The 25168-nt window shown below is 35.7% G+C and overlaps 1 protein-coding gene across 7 annotated transcripts in view; it reads left to right on the plus strand.

Moving 5' to 3' along the window:
• The window catches only part of NPAS3 (neuronal PAS domain protein 3), a 599300-nt gene that overhangs the window by 132124 nt on the left and 442008 nt on the right, over nucleotides 1-25168 (plus strand). The window lies entirely within an intron of this gene.

Genomic DNA, 25168 nt, shown 5'->3' on the forward strand with positions numbered 1-25168 from the left:
ATCTATTAGCTAAGAAATTAATCCTTTGTTTTCCATAGCTCTCATTTAATTTTTTTCAGTGTACCTTCTGGTGCTGTTAACTGTGTAGTCCTTCTGAAGTTGCTAGAGGTATTTTCATCTTGTAAAAAGTGGATTGTAAATATAAATAAAACTTAAATACAGATCTGTAGGCAAATGTTACGAGTAAGTGTACATTTTTAGAACAGCAAAGAAGACATTGCATTCAGTTGATTTTTATTTAATTTTTTTGTTTTGTTTTTAACAAAATTTTGCTTCTGCATTTCATTCAGCATCCAGAAATTTACTGGGCTTTGTGACAGGTACCATTTCAAAATGGTCTGAGTGTGACGGGTTTTTCAGGCAGTGTTATGTTTGTGGGGGTGATTTCAGGTCTTCCAATGGGATAGTTAGGGCTAGCATTTTACAGAACTCTATTTTTGGCTTGTTACAGTTCACATTTGTATGCTGCCTTTGGGCCACATTAATCATTGGCTTGATATTGGGTTTCATTTCTGTGCTGAGGACATGCTAATTCAACTGTCAGTTAAGACAGCAAATCCAAACTCTGGTTTTATTGTCTGGATCAGTTTCCTGGAAAATACTAAAATATAAGTTACATTGATTTTCTTTAGCTATGTGCAAGTAAAATGAAGGTTTTCTTTTTTTTCATTTTGTGACTCTATGTATAAGCTGAATGCCACCTTAATTTTTGATATAGCTTTTATGTATTATTCACAGTACAGGATTATCACTTATACCTCCATATTCCTGTTGGAATCTGAAGTGTCCCTTAAACATCACATTGGGCAGATTATTAAGACTTCCTACTGTCATTTGAAAAATGAAACTGTACTTTGTCTGTATTTATCCTTGTCTGCTTGTAAGAAGCTGGCTCAGGGTTTTATCTCCTCCAAGCTAGACAACTGTAATGCTTTGCTCACTGACCTGCCAAGTGGTCTCATTACCAAGCTTGAGGAAAACTCTTTCACCAGAAAAGTATATCTGGAGGAAAAAAAAAAAAAAAAAAAGACAGCATATCTAAACCTAGCATTGCTTCATTGGCTACTGGGAAACAAAGGATTGATTGTGAAGTTGACCTGTCAGCCCCTTTATGGCCAAGGCCCTGAATATATCTCCTGATTTAATTTTGAGATACGTGGCTTCCGGGCCTCTATGCTCTTCAGTGCCGTCTTAGTGAAAGTTCCAACTATGAACCTACAAACCTTGTGTGATGGAGAATTTTACCATTATGCCCAACAGCTAAGGAATAAGCTGCCTTTCTCAGTTTAGGAAACTCATGCACTTTGCTTAAATCTCCTCTTCTGAAGAGTCACTTGACTTTTTTTGTGTGTGTGTGTGTGTGTGTGTGTGTGAGTAGCTTTTTATGCACTGGCTCAGTCATTTGGGGTCTGAATATATTCTATTTTGCAATGCAGAATAAAGTAGTAATTGTAAGTTTTAAGTAGAACTACTTCAGACTTTCGTTGGTTTGGGAAAATAAAAACAACTTTTAAAAATAATGATTATTTTTGTCAAAAACCAAAATAGTATGAAAAGATCCATACATTTAGGAGAAGGCAGCAAGGAAGAATGCCTCAAGATTACAGCATCTTCCAATATCTAAAAACTGGATCCAATTATTGGTTGCTTATTTGGAATTCAAAAACTCAGGGCCAAACTTAGCTGTCTTCCTGATCATGAAGTAGCTTAATTATCAAACCACTTTCTGATCTGAAGTGAAGCTTTCTGAATTATTTCCATAATAAATGTGGTGTTTGTATAATTAAATTTAATTGATGCTTGGACCTGGAATTACATATAATGCATATTGCTATAGGTTTTTCTAGAGCGAATATCTTTGTTTTACCTCCTTCCCCTTACTTTTTTTTTTTTTTTTTTTTTTAGGATTCTATAGCTGTATTCTCACAATGAGGAGAAAAAAATTGTTTATTTTATGCTACAGATATTAATTTGATTTTCATATTAAGAAACTGATTTGCATTTATTAACCAGTAGTCCTCTGTGGAAAGTGTGTTGTTTTAATATTTAATTTAAACATTAGAAATTGAGTTAAAAATAAAATATTCTAATTGTTTATCTTTTTTGGAAAGTTGAGGAAAAAAAACCAAGTTTCTATAGAGATCTGAATACAAAAGTTGAATATGGTGTTTGTTCTGGTATTCTAATATCGTATCATAGATTGGCTTAAGTTGGAGAGGACTTTAAAGATATTAATGTCTTTTAATTGTTTTTATGAATTTCTACCAAATGTGGCAGAGGCACAGAGATCTGAAAGGTAGCTAAGATACTCCAGTTCAATGACAGCAAGCAATAAGGAGAGTGGAAGAAACTTCCAGCAGCCCTGTGCAGGGCAAGAACTTAGCAGTAACTCAGCATTTTTCCACAACAGGGAATTTCAGTAAGTTACTGTCTCATGTGTTCACTGAAAAGATTCACTTGGTGATCTCAGTCAAAACATCTCTAGCAGAAAAACCCAAATATTAAATAATGATCACCCAGCATTATAATGTCTGTGTTTTTAAAATAAAAATAGAATATCAGCCTTACCTGGTTATTTTTAAGGAATATTCACTATAGAGATTGTAGGACCTTAAAGTGTTACATTAAGGACAGCATATGTGCAAATGTCTGTAAAATCACTGTGCTTGTATTTCCTGTTAAAAATGAAAAGAGAAGGGCTGTCACTGTCAAAGAAAGAAAATGTCCTTTTAGTGACCTTCTAAATAAATATAAATGGGGAAAGTTGACACTTCTCAGAAACAGAGTAAAGATGTTTGCAGTAATAAAGACAAAACAATGGCAACCCAGATGAGACTTCAGCTATTTGAATGAAAAGACAAGGCTGCATCTCAGAGATCTCCTGTGGAGGGAATGGGCAAGATTCAGGTAGGTATGTGCTCAATGTGACAACTGAAGCAGCAGTTAGAGAGATGACGGAAGAGTAAGTGCAGTTCATCAGCATGAAAAGTGAGAGGCTTTAAAAAAAAAAAAAAAAAAAAAGAGGCTTTAGAAAAAGAATATGGCAAGCGTTGAAGAGAAAGTTATGGAGATGGACTACTGACTGTGGAGGAATTAGAGTACTTGAGAGTGCGATTGTGGAAGTGGAATGGAAATTGTTTAGTTGGACAGGAGCTCAAAGAGCAATATTAGATGGCATATTTGATACTTTGAGATAAATGAGAGATGAGAGGCAGAGAGACTAAGGGAGTAACTATGAAAGTTGTCTTGTGGCTAAAGGTAACTAAAAAGGACAGTTGTAAGAATACTAGTCAGCTTTGCTACTAAATGTGTATTTCGTACAAATACAGCAAAATATAACAAGACTTGAACAGCTTGATGTAAAACATAGGTCATAAAACTACTTCAGCAAAACTGAGTAGGTCAGTTGGGCAGGTTTGATGGGAGATATGGGCAGACTTGATGAAAAACACGGAAGATGACAGACTCTTTACATGCATGGTCTGACAGTGATAGGACAATGTCTTTGAACTGAAATGGGAAATTCAGATTAGATGTTAGGAAGAAATTCTTTACTTAGAGGGTGGTGAGGCTGCCCAGAGAATCTTTGGGTGTCTCATCCCTGGAGGCATTAATGACCAAATTGGATGTGTCCCTGGGCAGTCTGATCTGGTGGGGGGCGGTAGGTTGGATCTGGGTGGGCTTTAAGGTCATGCCAGGTTTTTTATCAGGTTTTGTATTTAAAAAAAAAAAAAAAAAAAAAAGTTTTATTTCAACAAGTTAGTAATAGTGTATGGCAGCAAAAGATTCTACACAGCCACCAAAGAGTTTAAAAGTTGATGCAGAGTCCAGGTGAGTGATGAGGAGGTCTGTGCAATGATACTGACAAAGGCATAGCTCTCTGTGTTAGTCTAAGTAGACCTACAGCAAGTTTCTTAAATTTGAGTGCTTATTCTTTGGTAAGGCATATGGGGAGACTAAAAAAGGCTAAACTATAAGTGCACAATTATACATGTTAAAATGATTGTGTTTATTTTGTGTGTGCATTTTTATAGGGGGAAAAAAACGTGATTTTCTACTCTGTCTGGTAAGAAAAGGAGTGTGGGATTTTGGAGATAAAAAGGGTGGTGCTTTAAGTTATGTATGTGCCTCTGTTAAATTTCCTTTGCTGATATCTTTGTGGAAATTTCACAGTCATTTTATTTTGTATGATAACGTGAAATCAAATTCCATGCTGGGCACTCATTATTGGTTAGGATTTTTTTCTACTAATTAATAATTAGCTGTATGTAGCATTTATTATCCCTTATTTAGAGAAGGTGAGAGAATGGAGGAGGAGATGAGATGCTGTTAAATGGAAATATATGCAGTTCTTCAAAATAACTGAGAAGAACTAAGAAGAATTTAACTGAATGCAAACTATGTGTGCTCTTTTTCTCTCTCTATAAAATTTAACTGCTACTACAGTATACGTAAACTCCATTAGCAGCCAATAAAACTTTTTACATTAAGCTATATTTTTGAGATAGCATTTTTCTTTCACCTGAGCTCCTAAAAGGTGAACTCTTCTTAATTTTTCCCTGGTGATTATAGGTGAGATATTGTAACATGGGATACAGAAGCAATCTTCTGTTGACCAACTGAATGCAACTTTTCTACTAATTAAAACAACTCGTATAGTTCTTATAAAAACTATACATTTCAAGTTACAGATATTAAATGCATATCTGAAATACAAATTAATGCAATTTTTTTGTATGTATTGCTTACGTAAATGCCTCATAGCATTTTTGTATGACTAAATTCTTGTTGTTTTTTTTTCCAATAGATGATCATTTGGAGAAATCCAGATAATATAATTTCTTTAACAAAAAAACCTGATGCTGTTTTTTTTTTTTTTTTTGTATGCTCAAAGTGCAGTTATAACATAAACAAGTGGTGCAGTATTTTAAGAGTGTTTGTAGAGAAAGGAGTTGCTCTCAGCATCAGTCCTGATGTGTATGATATGCTGGAGAATTAGCCCTTTGCAGCTTTCACAAAACTTCACCTTTTCTTCTGAAATGCTTTTTCCTGATAGAATTCTTTAGCTTTTCTATTTGTACAGTGCTATATTTTTGCATGCCAAACTCTGCAAGCTGGAAATTTCTCTACAGTTTTTCCCTGTTTCTTAAGGAAATTTCTAAAGAGTGGGTTTCTTAAGCCATATGATACATTTTGAAAAATGCATTTACAATGCATCAAAACAGCAGCAACGCAACCCTAAAGGTTTGAAACATACGTGCTGGAGAAAATATCTTCCTCACTCTTCATGGCTTTATTTTTCTTTGACTTGCGTACTGTGTGGTTTTTCATTCATTTTACTGTCATTGGATAATGATCAATTAAATGAGGCCTATTAGTGCACAAGCACCTATTTAAAGTGTTTAAGAATTTTTACATGCCAATACTTTATTCAGATGTTAGCAAATGACTTCTACACATGTAGACAGCAACAAAGAGTACCACGCATGCTTTTGGTAATACGTGATCTGGGCAGCACAAAAAAGAGAGGAAGCTTGGAAAGTGTATTTTTGTGTTTTTGGCAGTATTTTGCTCCACAGAGTGCTGCCAGAGTAAGAACAGTAGCAGACATTGTCTAAAATGTCTCTGACCATCGCCTGAACTCTTGGACCACCCTATGGATGGATGGTTGCCGGAACATTTCTTTCAGGTTTCTCTGCTGTTGCATTTTGGCTGCCTTGTGCTTAGTCCAGGTTTCTTTTTGAGGTGTTAATCTCTCTACTTCTACCAAAAGGTCATTTGTACTCTCCAGGCCTTAATTCCTGTGTCCTTCCATTTCAGTTTTCCTTTTTTATTTTTACTTGCCTTACAAAAATAAGTTGGAACATAATTTATAAAGCCAGAAATCCTTCTGAACAGTCTACAGGTACCATTCATAAAGAAGGAATGAAAGCCTATCTCTTTTCTGGTAGCATAGTTGTTTTCATTCCCTGGTTTACAAGAGCAGAGAAACCAGGAGGCTGCAGAGCTGACCATAGAATAAAATGGGCTAAAAGGAGACACCTTACAACCTGATAGGAGCAGCTGTATTTGGAAACTGATGCAGGAAGTAGGCCTGCATCAATTCAGGCCAGTTGCCACCTGAAATTCTGCAAGTGACCTGCTGTAAACCTTTTCATCAAGCTAGCAGTCTGTGCGTATTTAATGGTGACATGCTCTGGGGTATGTGGAAGACATCAAAACACCACCATGATTGCATGCTAAGAAAATAAGTAGATTCTTGCCTGTTTTTCCTGTGTTTTGCAAGTCACTGGAGTGTAGTCATTATTAGTTAAGCATGTGAACCTACAGCACTGCTTAAACTATGTAGTTTACAACCATCAATGAGAGCAACCTATTATTTTGAGGAGTAAGGATGTGATTCAGAAGGTTAAGCAATTCAGAGGCTATTGAAAAGGACTGTGAAATATTTCATGTAATGCAAAAACCTGGTTTCATTGGCTAAGGCCTTTGCTTTCATATAATTATTTTTGGTACATAAGCAATAGCTGATAAATGTTTTTTGTTTTCTGAACAGTCTGCAAAATAATGTCTGCTACTTTTTGTAAGAAGGCAAGTAATGGTTTTCTCACATCTCTGATTTTTCAAGTGTGTCTAAGTCAAGTCCACTGATGCTTTACCTAATTATTGCAAGGTCCACTGTATTGTCTGCTTTTAAAATTATTTCATATTTTTTATTATTATTAATGAATAGCAAATTGAACTTTTTTTTTTTTAAAATAACTTAAAAAAGTTAGCACAATTAAAAAGAAGATTAGGTTCATAGGTTTTAAATATAATAGTCAAGCTTATCCAGATCTGGCATTATGAGTGGAAAAATGATAGCATGTTATAATGTGCAAAGGTGATAGAAGTGCTTTTGGAGACTGACAGTTTGTGCAGGCCCTATGGAAAACTCAGGATTTCATTCTGTCATCTTTTTATCTTGAGTGAATTAAACTCGTGAGAAAGAAGAGGGTGCATTATACAGCTCTCTAGGCAGAGCATGGCAGGAAACTGCACTGGCTTTTGAAACTTCAGGAGACTTTCTTTGATTTCTTAAAAACTGTAATGTGTGGTAATTCAAAAAGAAAAAAGTTATGTATTGCAGTTTCTGTGACGTAAATAAGCTTGCTTGCTTTTAGCCTCTGAATAAATAACAAATTCCCAGCCTAACATTTCCTGTAAGTGAAAATGTGAATAGCAGTATGAAATCCCAAACATTTTGATTCCTTTATATTTTCTCCTGCCTTCCTTAGTGCTTATTTGATGCTCAGAGACTACTACTGAATTGAATTGAGCACCTGCAGCTCTCACTTCAAGTTATGCTGTATATTGAAGATGAAGGAAATTGCAGGTGTTCTGTATTTCCCAGAACTTATCCCACTTGCTATTGCCTGTCTGGAAGGACTTACTGTTCAAGCAAACTGACTGAGATTTTTGATGGCGGATGTACTTTACGCTTAGAAAATATGATTGTTTATGACTATTCTAGTTTACTTTCCCCCTTAACAATGCTTACATTTTATTCACTTTTGAAGTTCTTAGGGTGACTTAAAATTAGTTGAGATCTCATATTTGGATTTTCAGTTACTTTGCAAGGAATTTACTGTCTATTAGCTATGTGACTTTCGTATCTCTTATAATCTGTTATCATTTTACTTTGATTTTACTCTTGATTCTAATTTTTAAACAAATAATCAGCATCCTTCTCAGGGTGAGAAGAACTTGCTATTAATAGCAAAGAGAGTAAAAAGTATTCTGGTTAATGTTCTCTGTATCAGAGCTGCATCTTAGATCTGGGTGCTTCTTTCTTGTTTTCCCAGAACTATATTCTTCTGGATTCAGTCGAGCCAGACACTTCTTTTTGTGTCTGGCTCTGTTCCAAAACAAAACAAAAAAACAAAAACACAAAATACCCAACAACCTTCTAGTTCTGCCACTTAAGAATTCTGGTGTTTCATTGGAACCTAAGCTTGCATGTGGGTACAAATTATATTATTTCAGTCATGCAGTGTACATACAGAGCTATCATGTATTTAAAGTAATACGGGAGAGAGGTGTACGAGTTTTAGTGCATAATTTAAGCTATGTGTTATCATCATTGTATTATCACTAAAAAGAGAACTTGTATGACCTTGCAAATGTTGCTCAAGAAGTAAGTTTTGACTTGCTGAACTCTGACTTCCATTCAAAAAGCACTACATAAGAAGTTACTTATGACTACCTGGTAAGGAAAAGTGGGGAAAAGTACATGCATTACATCTCAAATTGGTATAGTGAAATTCATTACTGTGAGCAATTTTTTTTTCTGCCCAGAGTAGGGAATGAGCCTCTTAGCTCTCCCATTGCTGGTGCTAGTGAAACTACCTACATCACTGTATAAACAAAACAATCTACTTGGCATCTAAATCTCTTTGCCAACTTTAAATAGTAGATAACCATAGTTCCCTTTTTGAAAACAATTTTATCAGTATTTTTGAGAATTTGTTGAAGAGCTAGAGGACAAGCTTTAGTTAGGTTTGAATTAGTCCTTAAGTGTTGGCCCACATCTGTTGTTAATGCTCACACTACCTTGTTGCATTTGGTCATCTTTGTTCAAGTGCATATCAGAGGCAGTTCACAGCAGTCAGAGAAGTTGTACAGCTGATGAAAGTAATTAGCCTGAGAATCACACTCTGCGTATTACTGACTCTTTTGTGAATGTGTAGATTTAACTAAAGTTGTGCTGGAATGACATTTGATATTTGATTTTTCAATGGCTTTGGTTTTGGCATGACTGGAGAGTCATCTATCAAGTTTGCCTCACAGGGCCTATTTCCTTTTCCATGTGTTTTAAAACGTTTTAGACAGAAATGTCAGTCAATTTTACTTCAGTTTCAATATATTTAAAACTGCTGGAATTCTTTGATTTTCTTTTTTTAATTTATCAGTTTTATGAAATATACTCAAGAAACTCTAATCCACATGAAATATGTACTGTTTCTGTTGAATAGAGCTTGGTGGTGACGAGATATTCACATACTGCATTTCCTTGTTTGCCTTTTAAAAATCCTCTTAATTATTTACAACAAGATAAATCATTTAACGTTTTAAATTTTAATTATCTGCAGGAATCATCGCTTAGAATTCTATGCCAAACTTTTAAACTCAGCATAGATTCTGAATTTCCTTTAAATAGTTTTCAATTAGGCTTCTTGCTCTTTTTTTCTGGGGAATAATTGAAAGTATGAAAGACTCATTTAAATCACCACCCCCTTCTCCAAAAGGAGGCAATATTACATACCCAACAGCCTTTGAATTCTTTATATGCCTTCAGAAGTTTTCAGATATTTGTTTTAATAATTGTTAAGAATTTATTATGATGCATTAATTGTGTGCTCTGTAAGTTATTAAATAATGAGTTCAACATATTAATCTTTCATGTTATTGTTGTTAATGATGTATTTAGGAATGAAAAATTAAAATATTCCTTTAAAGATTTTTCTGAAAGAAACTAGTATGTGCACTTATCAAGATACATATTTAATCTATGGGGATATGATTGCAAACAAAGTTTTGATACAGCATATGCTGAACTTGAATTAAAAGGATTTTGGTTATGTAGAGTCCAAATTACCTTTGACATATTTTTGCAGGTTACTTACAAATTCTCAGCTAAGCAAAGAGCTCTTCTTTATCATAGAGCCTAACATCAGATTTTAATCATATTTTGTACCCACAGGGTTTTAGGTTTCCAACAGGCCACCTGTCTCAGACATTAAAAAATTCACAGGACAGATGGGAAGGTGAAAGTAGTTGTCCTTGGATAAAGAAATTCTTACACTGCAGGAGCAGTCACAGTCAAGGCTGGCCAATATATCACGCATATACCTCTTTCTTCTAGCACGGCTGTATCATGGTTGCAAATTTCACTTTGGTAGTATAAATATAGAATTAATCACTTATCCTTTTTCAATTGTGCAATTTGCAAAACCTGTCTCTTTTTCAAGTGATCTATGAATCACTGAGGGATAACATGACATGCATAGTGCTACAGCAAATACTGTGTTGCACAACAAAGCTCCTAGAATTCCTTTGTTATTTATTTATGACGCCAAAATATGACTATTCATTTGTGCAGACCTCTGGCACTGATTTGATAGATGTGATGTATTTTGATATGACATATATAACCACTCTACAAAAAAAGTGGCTGTTCGAAAAAAGTATAAAGCAGTGATGCTTCCTCTGATGTATCATCACTGTTTTCTACAAAGGAAGTAGTTTTTATGTGTCATAGGCCACTGTGATATTGTGTACCAACTCTCAATATTATATAGCAAATACCCACAAAAGACAAGGAACAAATTTGGATCTGTTGCCATTAGTATCCACTGAGCCAGGTTTTTAAGGGCTGAAGAATCAATGGGGGTAATCAATAAATACTCTGTGTATGAAGAACGAGAGAGCAAGCCCAATAGCAGACCCTTCTGTGTCTGACTTCTGTGAAGATCCTCTTTTACTTAGTGCTTACTCTACACATCCCTGATTCAAAAGAAGATAACACATTTACTGGCAGGATATAGTGTTCGAAAGCTGCTGTGTGTGCACAGGCTCAGTAACAATCATCAGACCTGTGAGTTTTCAACAGACCTACTTGGCAGAGAGGTGTTGCAGTATGGACTTGTAAAAGACTTGTGCAAGCGTGGGATTAAGAGCTCTCTAAAAGGAGAATGCTAGTGTTTTTTGCAAGGCCTCAGGGTTTGATCACTCAAGCAGGGAGGGAAATTGAACCTGATATTTCTGTTTTTCTTGATTGTGCTAGTGAACAAGATGCTGTGTAAGCAGAATTTCATATAACTCCTCTTCTAGCTTCTGGTTTTGAATCAAGACATCACTGCAGTCACATTATGTACAGAATCTAGTCCCAGAGATTGGAGATAACATTGGAGCGGGGCACGTTACTGGAAGAAAGTGTCAGGTAGCTATATAGGGATTGTGCCCTTACTTTGCTTGGGCAACTGTGAGGATGTTTGTGGCATGAATAGATGAAGAACAGTAAAGGCAGGGGATCCTATGGGAACTGAAGAATCTCTGCTTAGAAGTTCTCAGGATTTTCTTTGAGTTAAACAAACGTCCTACGTGCCTTCCAAATTCCTACTTTATTTGCCTTGGTCCTATGGCATATGCTTACTAATCAGTCTCTGCAAGGAGCTTAGATGGAAATGTTCTGGAGGTAGCTAATTATGTTTAAGCATATCTTGGTTATAATGCATCTAAAGCGCTTAAATTTAATTGAGAAACAAAGTTTCTTCAATTTGGGGGAAGAAAAGAAGTATTAATTTCTGAGCAGGGTTTGTTATTATCATATGCAATCAATCTTTCGTATAAACTTTTGAATAGATCATGGAGAATACTTGACTGTTTCTACTGGTACCCTGTCCAAACTGTTTCTCTTTTGATCATTAAACATAGAGTGTAGGGATGAACTCAACACAGGAAGTTGGCAAAGCATAGGTCCTCTTATCAAGTTCAAGAGAATTGGTCAGTTAGTGTGTTTCTGGGATGCACAGGAATCAAGAAGTTGGCTTGTTCATTCTTTAAATGCTGGCTTCTCTGAAAGTTTTTTCTCAGAAACTTGGATGCACTAATCTGTGAGCAGAGCAGTAACCTTTACTGAGTATTATCCCATGCTCTGAAATGTTTAAGACAGTGTACTCTGCCATGTAATTTCAGTAATATGGACTATAATGAATTTGTTCTCTCTTGTGGTGTGGTACATATCTATGTAGGGTGTAGTTTTTTTTTTTTTTTTTTTTGCCTTGCTTTGTTCTTAATAAATACTTTTTCTTTTAAAAGTAAAGATGTGAAAAGGCAAGCATGCCTAATATTGAAGAGCCGTATGCTTGTGCCTAATACATTAGAGCAATTGTTCAAGAATAATTCATCTTATGTGAAGATTACCCCTGTAAGGTTGTCAAGGTCACGGGGACTTTAGATTATCAGCTGCATTAATGCCGCTTGCGTGCTTTAAAGGGGGGTAGCTTTAACATTTCATTACACATTTTAAACAATTCATTTTATTTATTTATAAGTTTCGTATTTCTCATTTAAACATTTTATACATCTTTCCCTTTTTTTTTTAATCTTCCCCCCCGTCTTTTTGTTATTCATACCACTGCACTGGAATTTCTTCTGTTCTTTAGAGCAGCAGCTTTCCAAGCGTGGGGTGCAGAGCCCAGAGGTGAATTGTGAATTAACTGCTTTAGGGTGTATAGATGCTCCACAACGTAGCTGTCAAGCAACCTTCTGTAAAAAAACTTGAGGGAGAATGTGAGCCTATCTAAACTGCAGGAGCTCTTCTCTAATTCAGCATTCTTAAAAGAAGCCTTTTTCACACATTTAAAGTAGAGGAGTTAGAAGTGCATTTTGAAACTTAGGGATTTCAGAGACTTGACAAAAGTTTAAACCAGGAATATGACTTTTTTTTTTTTTTTTTTTTTGGCTCTGCACCTCTTTTAATGACGGTACCTTCCCTAAATATTAAACAGGGAAAGACCTTTGTTTTCAGTTAGATTTCTAGATACAAAACGCTTTCTACAGCTGAGAACTGACCCATAAGCTCTTATAATGGGAAATATATTCCCATTGTCTTCCTTTCAAGCTATGTCTTCTCTCTGATCTGTAGTTTTTGTTATGAGATTTGTGACTAGTTAAAAAATGAAATAAATTTGGTCTGTTTTAGAAGACAAATCTTCTGTGGACTGCCTGTCAACTAGTGGTCTCTCTGACTAGTTTTAAGCTGCTTAATTGTATTAATAGGCTTTGCAAACTTTAAATATTTTAAACTGATACTTATGTGGATAATAAAGCTGTAGTTTTAACAGATTTGTCTAATTGTGATCTGGGAGGGGAGATCTTTATCTAGTGAGGATGTATCAAGCTGTAGCCCAATATGTAGTATCATATTTGGGATCGTATTTGAGAGAGAATTTTTGCAGAAAACTGTCAGCTAGAATATTTGTTTGCAGTTGGAAGATGTTTCAGAAACCCTTGCCAACATTAGAGAAAAAGTGTTGAACATGAACTACGTTATAACTATTGTGGGTAAATCCCATGACTGTTATCAGTATAATCCCATCAGTGAAGAATTTGTATGTTATATTTGTGAATGAATTAATGAATTGATGATAATTTTCTTGGCATTTGCTCAATTTTCCTCACCTATCTGTGCAAAATTTTGATCTCTTTGATCATTATAAAATTGAAAGGAGGAATGAGATTTTGATAAAGTCCTGACATGCATCCATTATTGCTTAGGCTGCTTGACTTGCTCAGGAAAGGAGAGCACTGAGTTTCTAACATCATCACCTAAAATAACACATATCTAATAACACGTATCTCTGGTATGGTTACTGTTGATCCAGAAGGAGCATGGCCCCGTGACAGCAGCATGAGATCTTGAAAGCATTTTGACTCATGAACAACTTGCACTCAAAAAAATCATGTAGAAATAGCTTGGTTTGAAAACCTCTGCACTGGTCATTTATTATTTAATCTTATTTTACTTTGTACAGGCAAGCTATGTGGCCTAGTATGAGGCTTCACACAGCCAATTACTTCAAGGTGTTTAGTTCATTTATTATTGAAAACATAAATCTTGTACAGGTTGTCCATTGATGACCCTGTGAGGAGTCTATAGTAAATGCCTTTCATCACTGCTGACTGACTATGCACATAGACCTACCTGCTGAGCTAAATAGGGCAGGAGAACTAATGGATTTGTAAGACACTGGATGTAATAGCTTTTTTAAAATGTGTAAGTGATTGAAGTTGGTATCTATAGTTGAAGTCCAATGTTAGAATTTAAGAAATGAAATTTTACATACTATTATTAATTGTATTTGGTTTTACTGATTGAACACAGTGTTTCATTCTTTTGGTGCGCTTCATACCTTAAAAGGTATTTTGAAGTCTGTGTTTGATGGAAAAAATGTTGTTAGAAGCTACTTAATGTATTTAAAAAATTATTTGTAGCAATTTCCTATCTAAAATATGAGTCTTTGGCTATGTGTTCTCCCTATGGAAATTGTCCCTCTCAGTCTGATTTTTAAGTCTAGTTTCATGATACCTGGTAGGTGCTCCCTGAATGCCTTGGAAAGAGACTTAACGTATTCAAGTAATGTGCCGATTGCAGCTGATGGGTTTATGTGCTATCAGGAGTGTCTGTCCCACAGTGAATGTGCCAGGTATTTAACTGGGGACTGGTACTAATTTCAGAGCTAATACTAAGCTGTTCCACATCAATGCTTACAGCAGGTGGTTTGAATTGACAGTGTAAAGGGAGGGGAAAAAAGTGAGAGAAAATTACCATTGTACTATAGAATTTCTCTGATTGAATTGACTGATTATCCTGTCAAAAGAGCATTGGGAAACTGGCAGCGATTATGAGGAGGAAAGAAATGACAAGATTCTTTTTTGAAAGAGGTTCTCTGATTTTTTTTTTTTTTTTTTTTTTTGCCATCAAATATTTCAAAATGATAAGGTTTGCTGTTGAAGTTTTTAATTCAGCACTTAAGAATCTCTGTGTTCCTCAATTTATTGCTGTTAAAGCTAGTGTCCTGTGTAAACTGATCTGCAGTTCTTTTGCTCTTTACTGTTTCCTTTCAATACTAGTCTGATGATCAAATTATATGCTAAAGCATGTATGTAGAATATCTAATTTTGTCATACTACCTCTATTTTGGTGTTTAAAACAAAACAAACAAAAAAAAAAACACAAATCCAGCCATCTTCTAAAGCCAAGTGTACTGTTGTATTTAAAAAACTAAAAATGCACAAAATCCAACAAATTAATGCACCTGAAGAATGTTTACGAAGGTATACTCAGTAGCTTAAAGTATAGCAAAGCTAGCAAATACTGTTTATATGTATATTAAAAAAAAACTCAACAACCTCCAACAATTTAATTCTTAACAGTATTAATACCGAATTCCACTTCAAATCAAATTATTCTTTAAGTATTTGATTTCAACAGAACAAGACCAGATACAGTCCAGAGAAAAACAGTCTAAACTTTTTTTAAGTAATGTAAACTAAATTATTTGGTAATGCCCAGATATTTTGTTCATTTTAATTTATTAACCGTGTCTTGTGATAGTATTGTGATTTCTTTCTTCAAGATTATGTCTGATAGGATATATTTTGCAATAATTGTATAATCCCACCCATTTCATCTAGCAAAACTTAAGATGACTTAACTGCTCCAGTGAGGGTTGTGGACCTCATTAATAGCACCAGTGACCTGAAGAATTTTCCCTCCACATAGACGCCAAAACTGTATGATAACAGAAGCAGCTTTCAAAAGGCCTCCAATTCATTTTTGCTTGGGTGACATAAAATTTCATGAATGTAGATAAAGTAAGTATAGCCCAATTCTTTCTGAAATTACAAAAATGACATGGACATAAGAATTTTTCTTCTGATTTTTTTGTAAAGTATGTTTGCAATCAATCTGTACAACCTGATCCAGACTGTAGAAGTCTCTGTTCATTGCAGGGGAGTTGTACTTTAAACATTTCTTTCAATTCAAATAATTCTGTGATTCACTGCAGAGGTGGATAAACCTTTAGTTTCTGTAAACTGACAGTTAAACTTCTTAGGGAGATTGTGCTGAATCTGAGAAGAGAGAACACCGAATGGTCTGCCAGAATTCTTGTTCCACTGTCAGGGTATTTTCCTTTTTGAATTTTGTGGTTTCTTTCTGTAAGTGTGAAAGATAGGCTGAAATGGAAGCTACTGCAAGTGGAGACAAGCTTGCTAATAATTTCAGTTAGATAGAATGTTATATCTAATCTAACATATAATATAAAGTGATAGAATATATTTTAAAAAATACATCTATATAGAAGATGTAAATATGTTAGTAAGAAGCTTAATTGTCCAAGGAAAAGAGAAATCCTCTCTTTGAAAGTGCATTAGAACATGCATGTTTTGATGCATCATTTATAATGGTAAAGGCTATGGCTAGAGTGTAATTATTCCAAAGCACCATTGCAAATCAGTGGGAAACTACATTCCATAGGTTTACTGTGGCTACTACAAAGAATTTACTCCACTGCTTCCAGAGGAACCAGTTGTAGCTTATAGTAGCTTTAGGGCTAATATATGGGGCTATGGAGTTCTACTTGCCATTGAACTATAGCACAAAAAGCAAATGTGACATAAATACAACAAGCCAAATATTTTATAATCTCCAGATTTTATCTGGCTATTTATACTTTGGCGAATGTAGTAGTAGAACCTGGAAAAATATATCTTTAAAATATCCTTTTTTGTCCTTTTTTGTCAGTCAAACTGTACAACCGTTTCTTCTCTTTGCCATTAAAAGAAATCCCATCCATGCTTCCTTGGTGTTTCACTGGTTGCAAACACTGATAATACAAGGAGAAAAGTATATTTTTTTAGACTACGTTTATCTGGGAAGTGTGTTTACTTTAAGTTGGTGTACAGGCTCTTTACAAATTTGAAAGGGAAAAAGTACTATGAAAGAATGACTAGCCTTGTTGCTGGATTCATACGTTTAGCTTCCTTTTGTGTATGGAATGAAGAGATTTATCTTTACTATTTCTTGACTGACAGCATGAATGGTCTAATTGTCATATTTATAATGTGAGGGGAGAAAAAGTTAATACCATGTAGCATGTGAAACAAAAATAAAATGGCCAATGTGTTCTATACAAGAAAAAGAAGTTAAACTGATTGCTATTCATTGCTCTGAACATATTCCTAGGTAGAGATTAAGGGTCAATTCTTTTATTAACTGTCACTTTCCTTACCTGGGATTAGATTTCGGCATAACTTAAATTGAGGATCTCAATATGCTTTATTTGGCTGTCAAACTAATTTGACAGGAGCTGATGAAAGTCCAGTTCTACAGCAGGAAAATCAGGAGTGTGTATTAAGCTTTGTTGATTTGTCATGTAATTCTTTTCTTCAGGAACTTTTCATGTTGGTATTTATCCAACATGTATGCTTGTTTTCTGTTCCTTCTCTCTCTAAATTAATTTCTCATTTTTGAATGTGTCACTTATTCAAACTTGTGGTGTCATAAGTATGAGCACTCAATAACAGTGAAGGAGGGAATGGCATGTATCCAGAAGCAGTGTGTTATGTTTCTGAAATGAGAAGTAAAAATTTCTTGTACAAAAGAAAAATAATTGCTCCGAATTGCAAATAGAGACTTTTTAGCTTGGATAATGTGCAGTGTGAAACTTTGTGGTAGATTTGCAAAGTAGGTGAAAAGGAGAATATAAGGAAAGTGATTTTTTCCATTTTCATGTGAATGTATGAATGGAAATATGGGCCATGGACAATGCTCTAGGCATATTTAAATCACTATTAAATGACCTGTCTCAGATTTTATTCTGAAAATATATTTTTCAATTGCCAAATGATTAAAATCTCAGCTGAATTTCTTCACTTCTCACTTAAAATTGGTTGAAAACTATGCTCACAGCAAATTGGAAATAACACTTAATGTCATTTATTTCAGAATGGTTGGAAACTTTGTTTTGTTTTGTTTTTTTTCTAGCATTTTGGGAGTTCTGTAGCCCTCTGGTGGAATGTAAGGAGAATCTGCATGTAAAAAAATTGATAGTTATTACTCAATCTCATTCTACCAGATAGATGAGTAATATGTTCTTTCCCTTGTTTATACAGGGGTGATGTTATCAATGATAAAGCCTGAGTTCCCAAGCAGTGTTTGAAAAGTTCATATTGTCTTTATTGTTAAAGCTTTGTGTCTTGCAACAGATCAGGGCACAAGAAATAACAAGTGTTAAATAACTTGGCTAGTTGAAAACAGACTACTTGATAAGAAGAGTATCAGGTTTCTATGTCCTGATCAGAAATGGTCAGCTTAGCTGATAAGATGTTCAGTCTGCATCTCTAAAAGATGGCTTGATTAAGAACAGCTGTTGTATTTTGTCAGAAATTGACACAATTTTATTTTCATTTTTCTTACTGATAGAGAGTGAAAAGCAAAATACCTTCCAGAGTGTTGCTGTGGTTAACAGGAGAGGAATAAGTAGTTAGATATCAGTAGTGTGGAAGCATACAGTCTTAATAAGAGGAAGTGGAAGCCAATTTCCTATTAGCTAGCATAGGCGGGGGTAGGGGAACAGCAACAGCAAAGACTGTGCAAGAAGTGGTAGGGCATTAGCAATTTACTTTTCAGGTGGCACAGCCTCCCTGCAATTGATTTTAAAGATGATGCTGGGGCATGGCTCCTATTGATGTACATGGAAGGGGTCATGTCAGTCCAAATAGACAGGCAAAGGAAAATAAAATCATAGTAGAAGAGAATAAAGATTTGGAGGTTCAGGAGTGAAGAGATCTGCTGAATATCTGTGTGAGGCTTAAAGGAAGAAAGAAATTATTCCTCTTGGGGCTGGGATCTGAACTGATTTCACAAGAGCTGTGTTTAGAAGGAAGTGATAAAAAGGGGGGATACTTTTCAAGAAATAAGTGTTCTGAAAGGAGGACTTGGAAAATACTCTCTTCTTGCTGCAGGATCAAGCTAGTAGAAGAAAACATAGCTAGTGAATCTGAAGTAACAACTGGCAGTAGGAATTACTCGGCAGTGCTCAGATTGGGCTTACTGCAGCATGAGAGTTAATTGTGATGAGGAAAAGAAACTAATAGCAGCATTAAGTAGTCCAACCCTTCTCCTTTGCACCTGCCAAGTTTTAAACTAGCTATAGTCCATGACACTGAAAAAAAAGAAATTGTGATGAGTCTACAAATATAGAATGTTTACTGATGCTCCTACTCTTTTGAATCATAGAATCACTCAGGTTGGAAAAGACCTTAAAGATCGAGTCCAACCACAACCTAACCATACTACCCTAACTAACAACCCTCCACTAAATCATGTCTCTGAGCACCACATCCAAATGGTTTTTAAACACATCCAGGGATAGTGACTCAACCATCTCCCTGGGGAGCCTATTCTAGTGCTTGCTTGGAGAGCCTTATTCCAGTGAATAAATGAGTCATCCTTGCTAGGCAGTAGAAACAAATTCTGTGCTGTGTCAGAGGCAGTCTTCAAGTGGGAAGATGTTAGGCCAGCACAGTGGAGTTGGGTGTTTATTTTGTTGTCCACAACCAACATGGTTTCCTTGCTGAATGTACTGACTCAAAAGAGTTTCAAAACAGCATGAAGTTCTTGAAGCAGTTGCCAGGATTTCTGGATTCTGGAAAGCTAGGGTAATTCTTATGACTACAAGATAAGAGGTCAGTGAAGATGTGACCATTTAAATTGGAGCTTATGCTGCTATTCCTAAATGGAAAGAACACTTTCTGATAATGCATCCTCAGAAATGATGCATTCTGATATTTGAAATCATATGAAAAATGAATACTTGTTGAATATCCAGGTGCTGCAGATGTCACTGAGTTGCCCTGCTATATTTGATGGATTATTTAAAATGAGGTAGGCAAAGCTGAGTTCCTCAAAAGAAAAGCAGTTTGTTCCTACCCTCAGCAGCTAGCTAGCTGTCTGCAAGTTCTAAAATTTGCCAGTAGAACTTTTATCTTAAAATCTTGAACACATTTCTTTCCCTTTTGCAGAACTTCAAGACAAAATCCTTTCTTAGTCTTTTGAAAAAGAAATGTAATTGCTCCCAAGCCAGAACGCTTTATGCCAGGTTTCAGTCAGTAACCACTTCTTACTGCCAGGTTCTGAACCCCTGAAAATAAGGGCTTATAGAACTGCTGACACAACCTTAACTATAATAATATGAATGACACCACCATAACACTAATGATAAATGGCATACATTTTAAAACATTTAAAATGATCATAGCCTTAAAGTCAAACACATCTGGGAAATATTAATGGTATACGAACTGCCCTGTGGATCTGAATTATGAACAGCAGAGATGGAAAGAGATAAATTGCATAATAAATCACTTATTTTATTGTTTACTTTAAAAAAAAATCATATATACTTTCTGTTTATGCAGCATGTCAGCTGTTTGAAAAAAGATGAATAGTTCTAGATTCATATTTATCCCAGAGAATGAATATTTAGCACTCTGTGGTGTCACACTGACTTCAGAGAAATAATTACAGTATATGGTTTTACCAACAATGGTGCTCAGAGGCCATTGAGCTTGTATATATTTAGCACGGTTTTATCCTCTGATCAGTTTTTTCATTTTTGTTTCATGAGTTTACAGAAGTCAGGTGCTTTTCAACCCCTTCTAATTTGGCAGACATGACGTATATACATTGTTTCTGATGGTACTAAATGAGCAACTGTACTGGTTCAGTATTTTATCATTTACTGCATTTGCACGCTAATTCTAGGACTATTACAAACAGTTTGAGATTATTATTTCTTTTTCTTCCAAATTTCTCTTTGGCAAACTCTGAGATAAATTACAAGATACTAAGGGAGCTTTCCTAATCTGTAGGAATGTTCTAGGACTAAGTTGGATAAACTTAAAAATGCTTCACCAGGTACTGAAATAATAACGTGTGGTCAAAATTCATAGATGTGTCAGTTATGCTTAATGCAGTCATGTATAAGGTGGCATACAGGATTTTTCAGGTAGCTGTCTGTGGGTCATCTTACATCCATCATGGTAGAAGTTGCAAAAATCTCTCCCATCCTGCTCATGTGTGAATCAGAATGTGGTCCGCTCATTTTTATCGTTGTGTTCCTTATCCTTTTCTGTTGTTTTTTTTTTTTTTTTTTTTAAACTCTCCCTCAATCTCATTGTTGAAGTACAATGATGCCGTATTTTCTTCTTCAGTCATTCACTATGATCATTGGCTCTGAGTAGGCCTTCAGGAAGGTCTCCCATCTGTCTTGCACCTAGCTCTGCTGCTTTGCTTCAGGTGTTACAGAGCCCCAGCCAGAAGCCTTCCTTACATAGGACAGATGTAAATGTTGCATGCTTTCTTAAATAAAATGCAAGCAAGCAGTTAAAATTATGAAGACATAAAATAATGTTGAAAGGTATTAACACTTAATAGTATTTTTCACTATGGATTAGGAATTAATATCTAAATACCAGTTCTGTGAAATGCCATTTAAAATAAATAACAAAGTATCCCAATTTAATCCCACATTATGACTAAAAATAACCAAATTCTCAATATTCATATTAAAGGTAGGAGTATCATCAGTTCTGAGAGATATTCTTTATACAAGAAATGGGAGAGGTATTTTTTTAAATTGTTGCTAGCAGTTATACGTATCTTAAATTTTCTTTCTTTAGATATTCATGCCTTAGGTTAATATTATGTATATTGGCAAATCTTTTTGCAATCAGTTTGAGAGATTAAATTGGAGGTTATTGATAATGTTTTGTGTTCTTGGATTCCTCTTCTGTTTATAGGAATTTTCCCCTGACTTATTCACTCTTTCCTTAATGTCTTCCAAAAATCCTGAACAAAATAAGAGTTTGAGGATTGAGGAGATCTGCAAACCGGTTCATACCTTGAATTATCCTTGATGAATACTTAAGGCATCAAAACACTGGGTTTCTACTGCAAATTCTCTAACATTTCTTGTACATTCCTTCTATAAAGCGTGTTGTATGCTGCTGATGTACTGTGTGCTTAAAAAATATATGAAAAGGATTCCAGTAAGCTTCTGAGCAGAGATATTAGTTAAGAGGGATGTAAGGGATGTATCAGAAGAACTCTGACATGATTCACAGTAGCCCATAAGATGGTGTCTTCTATTTTATTAAGAAACTCACTGTATTTTTGTATAAAGTGATAGTTAATACGGCTATGGTCCAGAAAAGCTCTTAGTCAGGTATGTAACTTTAAACATAGTTTCGTTGATCTTGGTGATGCTGCTTATGAAATTCTAAGTATTTATATATTTTTTTATGTACTTAAACATATCATGTTATCAAGCCCTGAAGAAATACATTTGCTGAAAAGAGCTAGAACAGAAATTAGTAAACTGAAAATATAGGGAGTCTGCTCAAGCAGTGAGCCCAAGAAAACCTCATGAGATTCAAAAATCCAAGTGCAATAGCTTGCACCTGGGGTCACAGTAGCACCCACCACGATTTCAGATGTGAAGTCCTTAGAATGGGAAAGACACAGACCTGTAGGGGAGCATCCAGAAGAGGGGCACAATAATGATTCAGGGACTGCAACACCTCTCCTATGAGGAGAGGCTGAGAAAGCTGGGGGCTCAGCCTGCAGTAGAGAAAGCTCTGGGAAGAACTGTTAGTGGCCTTTCAGTACCTAAAAGAAGGCTACAAGAAGGAGGGGACAGACTCTTTAGAAGACTCTTTAGAAGAGTCTGTGATGACAGAACAAGAGGAAATAGTTTCAAACTAAAAAAGGGGAGATTCGGATTGGCTATTTTACAGTATGGGTACTGAAGAACTAGAACAGGTTGCTCAGAAATGGTGGATGGCCTGTCCCTGGGCACACTCAAGGTCAGGCTGGATGGGACTCTGAGCAACCTGATCTAGCTGTCCTATGCCTGTTCACTGCACGGAGTTGGACTAGGTGACTTTCAAGTGTCCCATTGGACTCAAATGATTCTATGATTCTGTGTCCCAATGTTTGCAGTTGCACAAGCTGCAGCATTCCAAAGATTAGGCCATCTGTATAACTTCGTATTATTTTGAGCTGAATTCACCATGAACCTGATGATTCTTTTGCTAAAACTGGGGATATTTCAAGGGCAAGGGGTAGGGTGTGGAATCCAGGGAGAATGTATTTATTCTTTATTTAATTGTGAGGTTAAAAAAGAGAAATCCATTTACCAGTGAGCAATATGTTGTCAGTGTCTTGTGAATTCTCTTATAAAAAAGTTCTCAAAAAGATGCATGTTTTTGCAGCACCAATGTGTGAGTACTGTTTCCTTCACATATTTTGCACATGCAGCTGATAGAATAAATGCCCCCTTAACTCCATTGTGGGTTTTATTCCAAGATTACAAAAATAAGCGGAAAAACTTCTGCTGAGTGTAGTCTTTGAATTCTTGGTGTATATCTATTGAGCACCAGTTGAGCTAAATGCACTTTTGCACCTAAAAATTATGTAATGTAGGTAGATGAAAGTGATATAAATGGTACTGGGCAGGCCATGTTGCAATTCCAAACTTTGCTGTTCCCATTTGAGCCACTTCAGGATGCACTCAAGTAAACCATGTGTATGGAAAAAGCAAGCACCTGTAGTGATCGTAAGACCACACATCAAAATTAAAAAATGCAGTGTGGTTTTTCTTCTTTCTCAGTTATAAACAAATCAACCTCTTATATTCACAAACATATGCATATATAGGTATGCATGCTTATTTTACCAACAGTATGTTGCCTAAAAGAACTGTATTTCCCAGCTACGTATCACAGGCTCCTATAGGTGTGAGCATAGCATTCACAGGCATACCTAGACTAGTTTCAACCAAAAGCCATCAAGCTGTAGCAGCATGGATTTTAGTGCGTGCTATGTGCCCTAATATGCAAATAGGAAATGGCCGCAAGTTGTACCAGAGGAGGTTTAGATTAGACATAAGGAAGAACTTTTTCTGTCAGAGAGTGGTCAGGCAATGGAAGGTGCCTGGTGGTGAAGTTGCTGTCTCTGGCAGTGTTCAAGAGGTGTCTGGATGAGGAGTTACGAGATATGTTTTAGTGCTTGTGGTAGCAATGGTGATAGGAGGGTGGTTGGACTAGATGATCTTGCAGGTCGTTTCCCACCTTGTGATTCTATGATTTCCATTACTCGACTGAGTGTCTCTGCGGCTTACTGTGGACCCAGTGCTCCACAGCACTACCACCACCCAGACGTGGCTTACTTTGCTCTACCTGTGTTCATACATTTGCATGTCTGCTTGCTGTGGAGACAAAGCCCTGGTGTTATATTGAAGACAGTGTCCTGTTATGGATTTCTGTGTACGTGAAAATGGTCATTTTTTTTTTTTTTAATGGTTTCCCAGAAGGAAGAAACTGCATGAAACTGTACTATGAACTCTGATACAATTTTTGTGCAGCCTCTAATGTTGGTTAAAGCACAGAAACCACGTGGATTAATTGAATATGGGTCAAAGAACTGTATCCAGTCTACCTGTGCTCCTTCTTCTGTCATTTCTGATGCCTGAAAAGCTGTTGCCTCCACATGTTCTGCTTCAGATGCCAATGTGTGCTCAAGGGAGAAGGACTTATTTTGCACCTATGCATATCAAGAATAATCAATCAGTTTCCCCCTCCCCCACGCAAATAAAAGTGTCTGGAAGACAGAAATTGCTTACCTTTAGCAGACCCGTTCTTTTGTGTTAACTATTTTCTGAGGGTCCCTGCTTTGAAAAACAATCACAACAACACAAAGGTTAAACAATACCCTGTATTTTTCACAGTTCTATGACAATGGAAATAAGATATGGTATAATTCAGTAAAATTACATTTTCTGTTTAGTAAGAATCCATTTCAGTGTAATAGCTCAGTATCAAAGGCCTTCCTTCTTAGTAAAAGGAAAAGAAAAAATGCCTGATTGTGCTAAAAATGTTGGTAATGGTGAAGAATCTGATCATGTGATTCTTCATAGTAACAGAGAAATGTACTTTCTAGATCCAAATGTTTAAACTTCAGCAGTTCTCATGCAGATTAGGTAATTGTTTGCCTAACTGCCAGCTGTGAATTCAACTGCTGGTTAACTAGCCAAAAATGCGGATTTGCAGGTGAGTAGAAATACATGTTTTAGTAATGGTGGCTACTGAACAAAATTGAGATTTTTGGCTTATCATTTTTTCTTTAAGTCATGCTGCTAAGTTTATTGCACACGTTTTCTCTTTTCATATTTCACCAAGTAATTGTTCAAAATGTATGCTTTGAAGATCTGTAGAAGTGGATGATTCTAGAAACATCTTCAATTTTTCAGATAATAAAATTGTACTTATGTATAGCTTATTATACTTTGAATTAGTGTTTGGTAGTGCTTTGTGACCATTGCTATTGATTTTTGGGACCATTTTACTAAATCGGCCTTTTATGTTTGAAAGAAAAGGTATTACTTTGAAATGAAATAACAGAAGGAAAGTAGTATCAGATGTTTGGCTGGAGACACTTTAAGCAACCAAATATTTTCTGGTGCATCCCCTGCTGGAATAAGTGTGTTTGCTAAAATTG

Source organism: Meleagris gallopavo, chromosome 5 (genome assembly GCF_905368555.1).
Source record: "Meleagris gallopavo chromosome 5, MGAL_WU_HG_1.1, whole genome shotgun sequence".
Taxonomy (NCBI): domain Eukaryota; kingdom Metazoa; phylum Chordata; class Aves; order Galliformes; family Phasianidae; genus Meleagris; species Meleagris gallopavo.